Source organism: Emys orbicularis, chromosome 13 (genome assembly GCF_028017835.1).
Source record: "Emys orbicularis isolate rEmyOrb1 chromosome 13, rEmyOrb1.hap1, whole genome shotgun sequence".
NCBI classification, from domain to species: domain Eukaryota; kingdom Metazoa; phylum Chordata; order Testudines; family Emydidae; genus Emys; species Emys orbicularis.
Window position 1 is genome coordinate 5306478 of NC_088695.1, and position 11644 is coordinate 5318121.

An 11644-nucleotide genomic window follows, 5' to 3' on the forward strand; every position below is an offset into this window, starting at 1 on the left:
GTACAGTACCTTCCCTCTTAACTTGTGTATATTTAATTGTAAACATTAACTTTAATAAAATTTTTATTTCTCATGTGCAAGGCAGACCTTCCCGCAGCACCGCGCTCCCTAGTGGCACACTGGGGACAGCGCTGATTGTCAGGGGACAGTGCCCCTACCCTGCTCCCTGTCATATCTGCAGACTTCTGTTGGGCCCCTGCCTGTGCCGGATTCGCTGGTGAGAGCCGCTCCAGGCGAGATCCTGGTTTTGACAACCTGTGGTTGGGTCACGATCATTAGTGAGAGCTGTGGGAATGTTTGTTCCTCCTGGGTCTGAAATTGCCCTAGGCTCCCTGGGTTGCTTCTCATAGTCACTCGGCAATAGGAGTTTTGTCATTTCTAGTTGCCAGCATTGGTCACAGGTTGGTCACCTGAGTTGGCTGAGTGCATGTTACATCAAAAAATGTCACCTGGATATCTGGTGTGGTAGCAGTGGAGGGGCAGCGCTGTGGGGTGGGACTGAGGGGAAATGGCAGAGCTGTGGGAGGAGATGGGGGGCAGCCCAGGGCTGGTATAGCAGGGGGCTGCAGGCTGGGATTGAAATGCATCAGCAGAACTGGAATAGCAGGATGCTGTGGGTCAGGCCTGAGGGGCATTGGCAGAGTGGTGGAGTATGGGTGGGGGAGCCCAGAGCTGGGATAGCAGGGGAGCTATGGGTCAGGACTCAGGGACATCGGCAGAGCTGCGGGGAATAGGGGAGCCCAGGAGTGTCAGCGTATAGCTGTGGGCTGTGGGTCAGGAGTGAGTAGGTGACAGGTGAGTTTTTTTCCTGTTGCTAATGTAACCCTTCTGCCCGTCAGAGCTGGCAGCAACAAGGGCCGGGTTCAGTATCTAGGGGTTCCGTTTCAGTAACACAAGGCAAAACCGGCTTGAGCCCCCACCCAGTGACCTGGGACAAAAGCCTTTTAATCAAGGAGGGAAATATTGTGGCACGATTTTGGGGAAACATCACAAACAGGATTAATAACACAAACCATAACACAAAACATTGCGGCATTATGCTGGGGAAACACCACAAACAGGATTCATAACACAAACCATAAGCAAAAGACCCACCCCCCAAGTAAGTTTGGCAGTGTCCTTTTCCCCTCAGGGTCTTGAGTCCAGCCAGGGCCGGCTCTAGGCACCAGTGCTCCAAGCATGTGCTTGGGGCAGCACTTTCCAAGGGGCAGCACTCCAGCCCCCCCCCCCTTTCTTTTTTCCTTGGGGCGCAAAGAGCCGGGAGCCGGCCCTGAACCAAGCTATTCCCTGTCAGCTGAGGCTTTCAGGCTGCGCTGGAACTGACGCTGCAGTTCTGGCTGCAGGCGCTAGATGGCGCTCACGGCAGCCGGAGTCGCACAGGCTGGACGGCAGTTCAGGCTGCCCGGCCGCTGGAGAGCCGGAGCGTCATCCCCGGAGCTGAGCCCGGCTGCGGCGGCGAGAGGGGCTCAGCTCCGGGGGATGATGCTCCGGCTCTCCAGCGGCCGGGCAGCCTGAGCTGCAGCCCAGCCTGGGTGTGAGGAGCCGGGGCGGGAGGGAGGGAAGTGGGGCCCGGGATGCAGGGAGGGGGGAGGGGTCCTGCTGCCGCTGCTGCTCTGAGTCTCCCCAGGGCGGCGCGGCGTTTCCCCGCCCGAGGGGGCTGTGCAGGCGCCGCCGGGCTGGGCAGGGGGCGCGGATCCCGGCTCGCGCACTGACAGGGCGAGTGGCTGGGCAGCCCGAACTGCCAGGGAGCTGCTGCCGCCCCCTCCTGCCCCCGGACCCAGCCCGCCGCGCACCTCCCCCGCCTCAGCCCCGCGCTGCCTGCCCTGGGCGGGGAGAGGCAGAGCCCGGCTCTGAGCGGGGCAGCGGGGGATACTGCCCTGCCAGGGGACCCCCACGGCTCGCGCACCTGGGGGTCAGTGTCTGTCCTCTCGGCTCTGCCTGCACGGGGCTGGGGAAGCAGCTGTCAGCACCTGCCCCTCTCAGCCCTTGCACCCCCATCCCGCTCGCAGCCCCTTCACTTGTACCTCGCCCATCGCTCCTTTGCCGCACCCCTTCCCCTTGTACTCTCCCTTCACCCGCACCTCTCCCCTTGTACCCTCCCCCAGCCCTCTCCTCCCGCACCTTCCCCCTTCCCCTGCACCTCTTCTCCCGCAACCCTCCTGATACCCCCTCTCCTCCTCCACCCTCTTCCACGAGTACATCACACCCCGCCTCTCTGCCAGTGTAGAGCCCCCAAGCACCCCCACACCCGCTCCTCTGCCTGAACCCTCTTTACTAGCTCCCCATCCCTTTCTGGGTACAAGGTTTGAGGGTTAGTCCCTATGCCTTCCATATCTCTTAGAGATAGGGTCAGCTGGTGGAACTCTTTGCCAGAGGACGTTGTGAAAGGTCCACTATGGCCGTTCTTATGTTCTTATGAGGTGTCATTTCAAAACTCATAATTTTCTTATCATTGTTGTCCTGGTAAAATATGTGGCAACACTGTATGTAATGTTATAAGATTCTACCGTATGATGTTACTAAAACATATTCCAAATCTAGAGCGCAGTCATAAACCAGCTCTCCAGAGACAAAGCGCTAACCAATGCCTCAGCTAAGTTCAAATGGGCCATCACTTGGGTAAATTGCCATTCTTTGGCTGGAAAGAGGGTGTTGGCGAAAAATCTACATCTTGAGAAAGAAACAGGTTGGGGGTTCCCATCCACACAGACTTCCTGCTTCCTGACCCTTAGGTGGAGTTGACTCACAAAGAAGAGAAGGAACTATAAGAAAGGAGAGGAACTGTTCAAAGTCATCACTCCCTTTCTCTCTATCCATGGCATCAACACCTGGAGAACAAAGGAAGCAGCACTAGATGGGGGAGAGATCCTGACTGAAAGAGATTCAGCCAGGAAGACTGCTGAGCGAGCTTTGAGCTTTGAATTCACTTAGCTTGTTAAGTTGGGCATTAGTTGTGTTTTGCTTTTATTTTCTTATTTTCTTGGGTCACTGAAAATCGATCTTTCTGCAGTTAATAAACTTATTTTGCTGTTTTATCGAAAGCAGAGTGTTTGGATTGAAGAGTTTGGGAAATTCCATTTGAGATAACAGGATTTGTGCACATCATCCTCTATTCATAAAATGACAGATTTTATAGGAGCTTGTATTTTCCAGGAGAGGACAGGACCGTACAAGATGTACATTCCTGGGAGAAAGTCTAGGACAGGGAATTTGCAGGTGTTGTTCTGCAGTGTAGTTCATGAGTGGCTGGCCATACCACTCACATGCTAAAACTAGGTTTAATTTACATGCTGGAGGCTGTGTGAGAGCAGACCAGGAGTGGAAGCTTACACAGCAAAGCAGTGCAAAAAGTACCTCAGGTCAGAGGATTGAGGGGACACAGCTATTCACCAGTCCAGATTATATCCTGGCTAATGTCACATCGGGGCAGAGGCATCCTCCTACCATCCAACCGAAACACTGTGTGATAGTGCAGGGCTGGAATGGGGACTGATGCATGAGTTCAGTGTAATTCCCCTGCTAGCGACTGGAATGGGCATTGCGCGCACGCACACGCACACACACACACACACACACACACGTCCTCTAGCAGTGGTCCCCTATCAGATAACAGGCCTACCACGGCTGCCGCTAACAGAGCTATCTCTTCAGTCCAAGTGACAGCTCTCTGCTGTGGTGCCAAAGGTCCTGGGTTCTCTCCCTGCTGATGTGATGACCATGGGAGTTTGTGTGTAAATGAAGGCCCATAGGGTGGAAGGATGGGGGCGTCTCAGACTCACACTGGATGACTGTGATGATGGTGCAGATCTGGCCCTCCTTGGCTGTGCAGGTTTCCCCCTTCGGCACAGAGCCAACCTGGGGGATTGTGATGGTGCATTCCCTGCACTGCCAGCCCTCTGCCGTAGGGTCCAAATGCACATGAAGGGGGAATCAGAGAGATGGACGAGATGGGGGGAGATAGAGATATGCGGGGAGGGAGAGAGGTGGTGCCCATCTGCGCACAGCCCCCTCCTTTGTGCCTCCTGCAGCCAGCTCAGCCCTGTGTGGTACTTGCTGCAGCAGAATCCCCCTAGGGGCCGAGCCAGCCAAAGCTGTCCCTGAATCTCTGTATGGGCTGAGTGGTGCCACCCCTCCCCAAGCCTTTCCCCCCAGTACGAGGCACAGCAGGCCAGTGGCTGTGAGAAGCAGAGCCCGGGCCATGCTGGGCTTCTCCAGGTCACTAGCAGACGCTGAGCTAGGGAGACACAATTCCCCAGCGCAAAGAGACAACAGCTTCCCGGTGTAAATAGCACCCGGAAGTGTCAGATCCAGTTCTGAGGCCTGGGAACCCACTAGGCAGGAATTTCCCAGAGGGTGATCATACAGGGAAAGAGCCAGTAGCTTATTTGGACCAACAGGAAAACAAACAGGATGGGAATAAATAAAATTCGCCTCAGAAAAAACTCACCTGACACCTACTCACTCCTGAGCCACAGCTCCCGGCTATCCCCTGACAGCCCTGGGCTGCCCACAGCAGCCCTCAATCCTTACTCACACATCCTGCAATCCCAGCTCTGGGCTCTAAGGAAAAGAACTCCCCCGCACTTCGATCTTGACTGGAACTCATCCAGAGCCCCACTCGAGAGATCCCCACTTGCAGGTGAACATCCAGTTTCACATAGCCGGGGTGTCCCTGCAAAATCCCACCTTATCAGCCCTCATTGTCTCGAGGACAGCGAACAGCTTCATCAATGCAGAGGCAGCCCAGATTCTGCAGATTCCCCTGCAACCCAAGGCCACTCCTGACCATATAGAGACTATTGAATGTTCCCCCTTGTCTTCTGGTCCAGGAATGGAGGAAACAGCTCCCCTGGAGGCCATGATTCAGGGGCACACAGAAACGTTACAATTAGGTGTGATCCATTCACCACACTTTCCCCTCATCCTCGGCATCTCATAGCTGGCCCTCCACAATCTGTTCATTTGGTGGCAAGCACAGGAAGCCTGTTTCTCATCAGAATTTTGGAGACAGTACAGTTGGCAACCCAGGGCTAGTGTGCCAGCATCTGGACGTAAAAAACATCAGATGGGAGCAGCTATCCAGGCAAAACCTTCTGATGAAACTAAATCTGAACTTGGGGGGAGGGATAGCTCAGTGGCTTGAGCATTGGCCTACTAAACCCAGGGTTGTGAGTTCAATCCTTGAAGGGGCCATTTAGGGATCTGGGGCAAAAATCTGTCTGGGGATTGGTCCTGCTTTGAGCAGGGGGTTGGACTAGATGACCTCCTGAGATCCCTTCCAACCCTGATATTCTATGATTCCCCTGCAAATGCCACAACTACACTGGTCTTTTTGAAAAAAAGAAAGTGGAAACTCCATCTCCACACCAGGACTATGAGTGCCCAAAAGAACTGCATCTGGGAGGAAAAATATACTTTAGAAGAACATATGCCATGTCAGAATCCGAGCTCACAGCACTCCAGAAGTACCTGCAGTAGAACGTGGCCCAAAGGTTCATCCACAAGTCAATCTCACCAACTGGCACAACAATACTTTTTGGCAAGAAAAAAGAAGGCAGTCCCAAACTCAGCATTGATTACCATGCATTGAATCAGAGAACTATCAAGAATTGTTACCCACTACCCCAATTCCTGAGTTGCTGGATCACATGGGGGATGTCTGTATTTTCAATTAGTTGGCCCTCTGGCGGGCATAAAACCTTGTGCAAATCAGGGAAGGGTACAAGTGGGAAGATTGCCTTCCAAATACTCTATGGACACTATGAATATCTCGTAATGCCTTTCGGGTTGACCAATGTCCCGGCCACTTTCCAACACTTCATAAACAATATGTCCTGAGAGATATTGGACCAGTATGTAGTAGTCTACCTAGGCAACATATTGATTTTCTCTGACTACCCTGCTCATGTCCGAATGGTCCTGGAATACTTATGGCCGCGGTCCCCAACCTTTCAGTGTGGCGGGCGCCAGACGACTAGCCGCCGAAATGCCGCTGAGGAGCGCGGCCACCGGACAAGCAGCCGCTGAAATGCCATGAGAAGCGGCAACGCCAAGAAGCGTCACCACCGAAATGCCGCCGAGAAGCAGCGGCATTTCGGTGGCAACGCTTCTTGGCATTGCCGCTTCTCAGCGGCATTTCGGCGGCTGCTTGTCCGGTGGCTGTGCTCCTCGGCGGCGGGGTGCTCCCTTGTCAGTAGGGGGGTGCACATAGATGCCCCAGCGGGTGCCATGGCGCCCACAGGCACCGCATTGGGTACCAATGACTTATGGTAACATGGCCTTTACACCAAGCTAGCAAGTGTGCCTTTAATCAGGCCTCCCCAGAGTTCTTGAGCTTCATCTTATCTGCAGAAAGGATCCAGATGGACCCAAGCTTTCCAAGATTGGCTGACCCACCACAGCCCCTCCACCCTTCCCCCCCTCCCCCACAGAGAGTACGCGACCTGCAACACTTCCTGGTGTTTGCCAACTTTTATCAATGATTTATCCTGAACTTTTCAAAACAAATTGAGCCCCTGACCACTCTCCTCCAGAAAAATGCCCAGTTCCATTGGTCTCCTGAGGCCCAGCATGCATTCAATCAGCTGAAACTTACCCTTCCTACGGCACCCATACTGGTTCATCCCAATGTCTCAAAAGCTTTCATTGCAGAAGGATCCTGTGTCCAAACAAAGCACCAGTGGATTTTAGAGGAGGGGGAAGAATAGACTTGCTGAAGGTGATATTTTGCCAGGAAAACAGGGTTCATACCTCACTGAGGAGAGAAAGTGCCAGGGGATGTACAATGACAGAGTGGGGCATTGGGGTCTGCAATGACTGCAAGGGGAGCACCCCCTAGTGAGCTCCCACCCCACTCCCTGCAGCACAACAATCCCTAGCACCACACTAGGGCTTTCGAACCAGGACTCACTGCCAGGGAAGACTGCCCCCTACTGAGATTCCCACCCTGCTGCCTGTATCACAGAGCCCCTTTATTCATCATTGGGGTATCAGAATAAGCACTGACTGTCAGGTGAGACTTCCCCTACCCTGCCCCCGGTAGCACCTGCTGACCTTCTGAGGTCTCGTTTAGACATCCTGCCCTTGCCAGAACCAGCTGTGCTTGTGAGAGATCCCGGCTCTGAGAACATGTGGTTGGGTCAAGATCATTATTGACAGCTCGGGTAATGTTCATTCCTCTCGGGGGATGGATTTGAAATTGCCCTAAGGGCCCTGGGTTCCTTCTCATACTCACTTGCCAAGAGAGGTTTTGTTATTTCTAGTTGCCAACATTGGTCACAATTGACCTAAGTTGGGAGAGTTACATCAGAACACTGAGTAAATATTACTTAGGCTTGGCAGAACTCAATGTTTGTTGCTCTATAATTTCAGGTGGGTAATATCAATGTTCATTTTTAAGACTGTTTTTCAATTTTTATAAATTTAAATTTTCACAGTTCTGTGAAATTATGGGGCTTGGGGGGCAGACAGTTATTTAATGACAGGTGAGATACAAAAATGTAACATTTCAGAATCTAATAAAACTCAAAAGATACAAAGTAAACAGCATATTCCTTACTTCTCCTATCTGTAAATCTCAATTATTATTGATGGAAATATTTTTTCGTCCAGTTGTGCATGCACAGTGAAACCAATGTTTAGCAATATTTGCCAATATATTCTAATCCTTGAAAGCCTAATAACACTGCAAGAGATTTAGCATAGATATCTGGGGTAGCAGCAGGGAGGGGCGTGATGCAGGGTGGGATTTAGGGGCACCAGCAGAGTTGCTAAAGTGGGGAGCACAGGGCTAGTATAGCAGAGGGCTGGAGGTCATGATTGAGGGGCACTAGCAGAGCTGTGGGAGAAGAGCCCAGGGCAGGGATAGCAGGGGGCTGTGGGTGGGGATTGAACATCATCAATAGAGCTGTGGGCAGTCGGGGTATCTTAGCATTGGGATAGCAGTGGGCTCCAGTTCAGGAATGAGTAGATGTCTGCTGGCATTTTCCCTGTGGCTAATTTCATTTATCCCCATCCTGTTTGTTCTCCTGTTGATCCAAACAAGCTGCTGGCGCTTTCCTTGTTGACCGTGGAAAAGTCGGAATGAGCCGGAGTGGCATTTTAACCAATACAATTGGTGCAAAACCCAGCACCTACTGATAGGGACACTCAAGAGCAATAGTTTACTAATGAGAACAGACGTATAACATGCTGTCCTTGACCCGTTCTGGGCCAGAACCATTTTAACACCAAAAAGACCCAGAGCACTTGGTTCTGAAGCCACTCAGGAGACCAGAATGACACACACAGCACAACTAACTGAGAACAACGCTACGCTACAGAAAACCTCTCCCAAACACCTTCAGTTGCTGGTGCCAGGCAATAAATAGCTTTATTGATAATACCGACATGGATACTCGGATCCAAAGAGCCTCTAGTGACTAAAATGATAGACGTAATACACCTTTCTGAGAACAACTCCGTACTACAAAAAACCTCTGCAGAACCCACCTTCAATAAAAAGAACAGGAGTACTTGTGGCACCTTAGAGACTAACAAATTTATTAGAGCATAAGCTTTCGTGGGCTACAACCCACTTCTTCAGATGCATATAGAGTGAAACATATATTGAGGAGATCCGTAAATAGCCTTATTAATAAAACCACCCAGAATGCTCGGTTCTGAAGGTTCATTCACAAAGCGGTTTAGAGCTGGAAATGGGCACTTCCAGGTGGGATTGGAAGTGATTTTCTGTAGGGTAGTGTCATTCTTAGTGTGGTATGTGTATCATTTTTGCCCTCTGTACTGGGCTAGATGGACCCTTGGTCTGACCCAATTATGACTGTTCTTTTGTTCTTATTGAGTGTGGGTGTGGGGTTGTGCTGTGTGGAATGAGTGGGTGTGTGGGGAGATTGGGGTGCATGAGCTGCATAGAGTGGTCCTGGGGGAATTCTGCTGTTCAGAAGGAATGGGGACACTCAGTAGGAGGTCCTCTCCCTTTGCAGTCAATGCTGACCCAAATGTCCCAGCCTGGTGCTAGGAGGCACTAGGTGGTAGGGAGCAGGGCTCGGTAGGAGGTGCTCTCCCCTCGAAGTCAGTGCTAACCCCAATACCCTAGCATGGTTTTGGGGGGCGCTGTGCTGCAGTGAGTGGGGGAGGCTCACTAGGGGGTGCTCTCCCCTTTACTCCTGGGGAATTCTGCACCAAAAATTAAAAATTCTGCACCAAAAAACTAATAATTCAGTGCAAAATATTTTAAAATTCTGCAAAATTCTGCATATTTTATTTGGCAAAATAACACAATATAATCACACCTGTTTCAACTATTTTGGTAATTTCTTTCAAAATACCTGATGGCAAGTATGTCTGTAGCAATACAGACAACAAAAAAGATTCAGGAAATGTTTTTTGACAAATCTATTCCTTACTAGGCATATTAATACACAACTCTGAGTAATAATTTATTTACACTACAATACAGAGATGTATTTCTCAGCCCCCTCAGAAGCAGTGCAAAGGCTTGGGGGAGTCAGGGGTCACGGAGGTCAGAGGGAGAGGGAAGTAATTGCTTGGAAGGAGACTGGGTGTGAACTTGGAGGGTTGTTTGGTGTGGGTGGGAGAAGTATAGAACAGGTTTTTGGGGGGGCGGGGAGGAATTCTGCCCAGAATTCATGTGCCATGCAAAAAAAAATTTCTGCAGAAAATACATTCTGCTGCAGTTATGCCTTTCACCCACCAGTGGCCACTGTGCCGCCAGAACAGAGAGCAGCCAGTCCCAGGCCAGCCCGAGCTGTGGATAGGGAAGAGAAGAGGTTGCCTTCCACACAGTACCATGCTGGTGGGGCCAGGTCGGAAGGCACGGGATATGGGGAGGAGGGGTGGACAGTGAGGGGCACATGAGGCTGCTGGGGAGGGGTCACAGAGTGGGGTTCATAAGGGCTAGTGGGGGACAGATTGGGGGTCTGAATTGGAGTGGGGGTGTAGGGACACATGGGGACAGGGGCAGAGAGGGGCTGGGGGGAGTGCAGGGCAACCTGGGGACAGGGGCAGGAGGGTGCAGGGACACATGGAGGAAGGGGGTGGCTGAGTGGAAGCACAGGGCCACATGTGGAAGGGGTGGTTGAGTGGAGGTAGAAGAACACACGGGGGTGTGTGTGTGTAGGTCCACATGGGGACAGTGGCAGATGTGCCTGACTGAATGAGAGAGGCTACGGGTCAGCCAGGGTCTGCCTGGGGGAGGCTCCCTAACAACTGCAGCAGAATGTATTTTCTGCAGAAATTTTTTTTGCATGGCACATGAATTCTGGGCAGAATTCCCCCAGGACCACCCCTTGCAACTGGGGCTGACTGAAATACCTCACTGGGGTGCTGAGCTGCAGGGTATGCTGGTTTTCACATTTGAAATAACCAACTCTCACTTCTCACTGAATATCCCCTAGCCTCATTGGAGGGGTATAAACCCAGTCAACTGTCCAATCACCCCCTAGAGTTATTCCATTCTGCCCCCTCCTCTAAAATCCACTTCTCTTTTCTTTGGACATGAATTCCCCATTCACTTCCAAGTACCCAGATGATCTTCCCCAGAGGTGGCTGCAATTCAGGGATCACAGCCCTTGCATCCCTAGAACTCTCACACTGCTTACCCAACTGAGTCTCTGTTTCCAAACCTCTTGGCTCCAGACCCATCTGGCTGGCACAGATCCCACCCCCCTCTGTGTTTGCAGAGTCCAATGAGGACACAGATTTGAGGATAAATAAGCCCCAGTGGCTGCTCCTTGGCTGTTATTCTCAGCATTGGAGGCTTCCCGTTTCCCCCGCATCCCCCATTCACCTTCATGCTGAGCTGTGAGACACAGAGAAAGCCACAAAGCCACAATTGAACCAAGAAGAAGGGCAGGTGAGTCTGTGCCACTGGCGAGATAGGGACAGAGGGGTGAAGGGAGGGAATGGGGTAGAAGAGCAGCTGGAATTGGGATCACTCTAGGTAATTAATTTCCACAGACCCCATTCTCAGACCTGAGAATAGAACCCAGGAGTCCAGACTCCCAGCCCCCCCTGCTCTAACCCAGTAGACCCCAGTGCCCTCCCCGAGCTAGCGTCATGGTTGATGCCAATCTGGAAGTTGAGCAGGGAGCCAGAGAATGAGTGGTACACACCAAGAGGCTCTATTTGCTAACTGGGATTTAGTCTGAAGTACGGAGCTCCCTTCTGCTGTCTGTAATTAGGTGGATGGGACTGGATGGGACCCAGAGCCCCCTACAGGGGAAAGGACCCTGATCCAAGAATGATTAAAAGAGCAACAAGAATGATGAAAGGTCTAGAGTACATGACCTATGAAGGAAGGCTGAAAGAATTGGGTTTGTTTAGGCTATGTCTACACTACAAAATTAGGTCGAATTTATAGAAGCCGGTTTTATAGAAACCGGTTGTATGCAGCCGATTGTGTGTGTCCCCACATAAAATGCTCTAAGGGCATGAAGTCGGCGGACCGCGTCCACAGTACCGAGGCTAGCGTCGACTTCCGGCGCATTGCACTATGGGTACCTATCCCACAGTTCCCGCAGTCTCCGGCGCCCATTGGAATTATGGGTTGAGATCGCAATGCCCGAATGATGCAAAACAGTGCCGCGGGGGGTTCTGGGTATAAATGTCTATCCAGGATGGT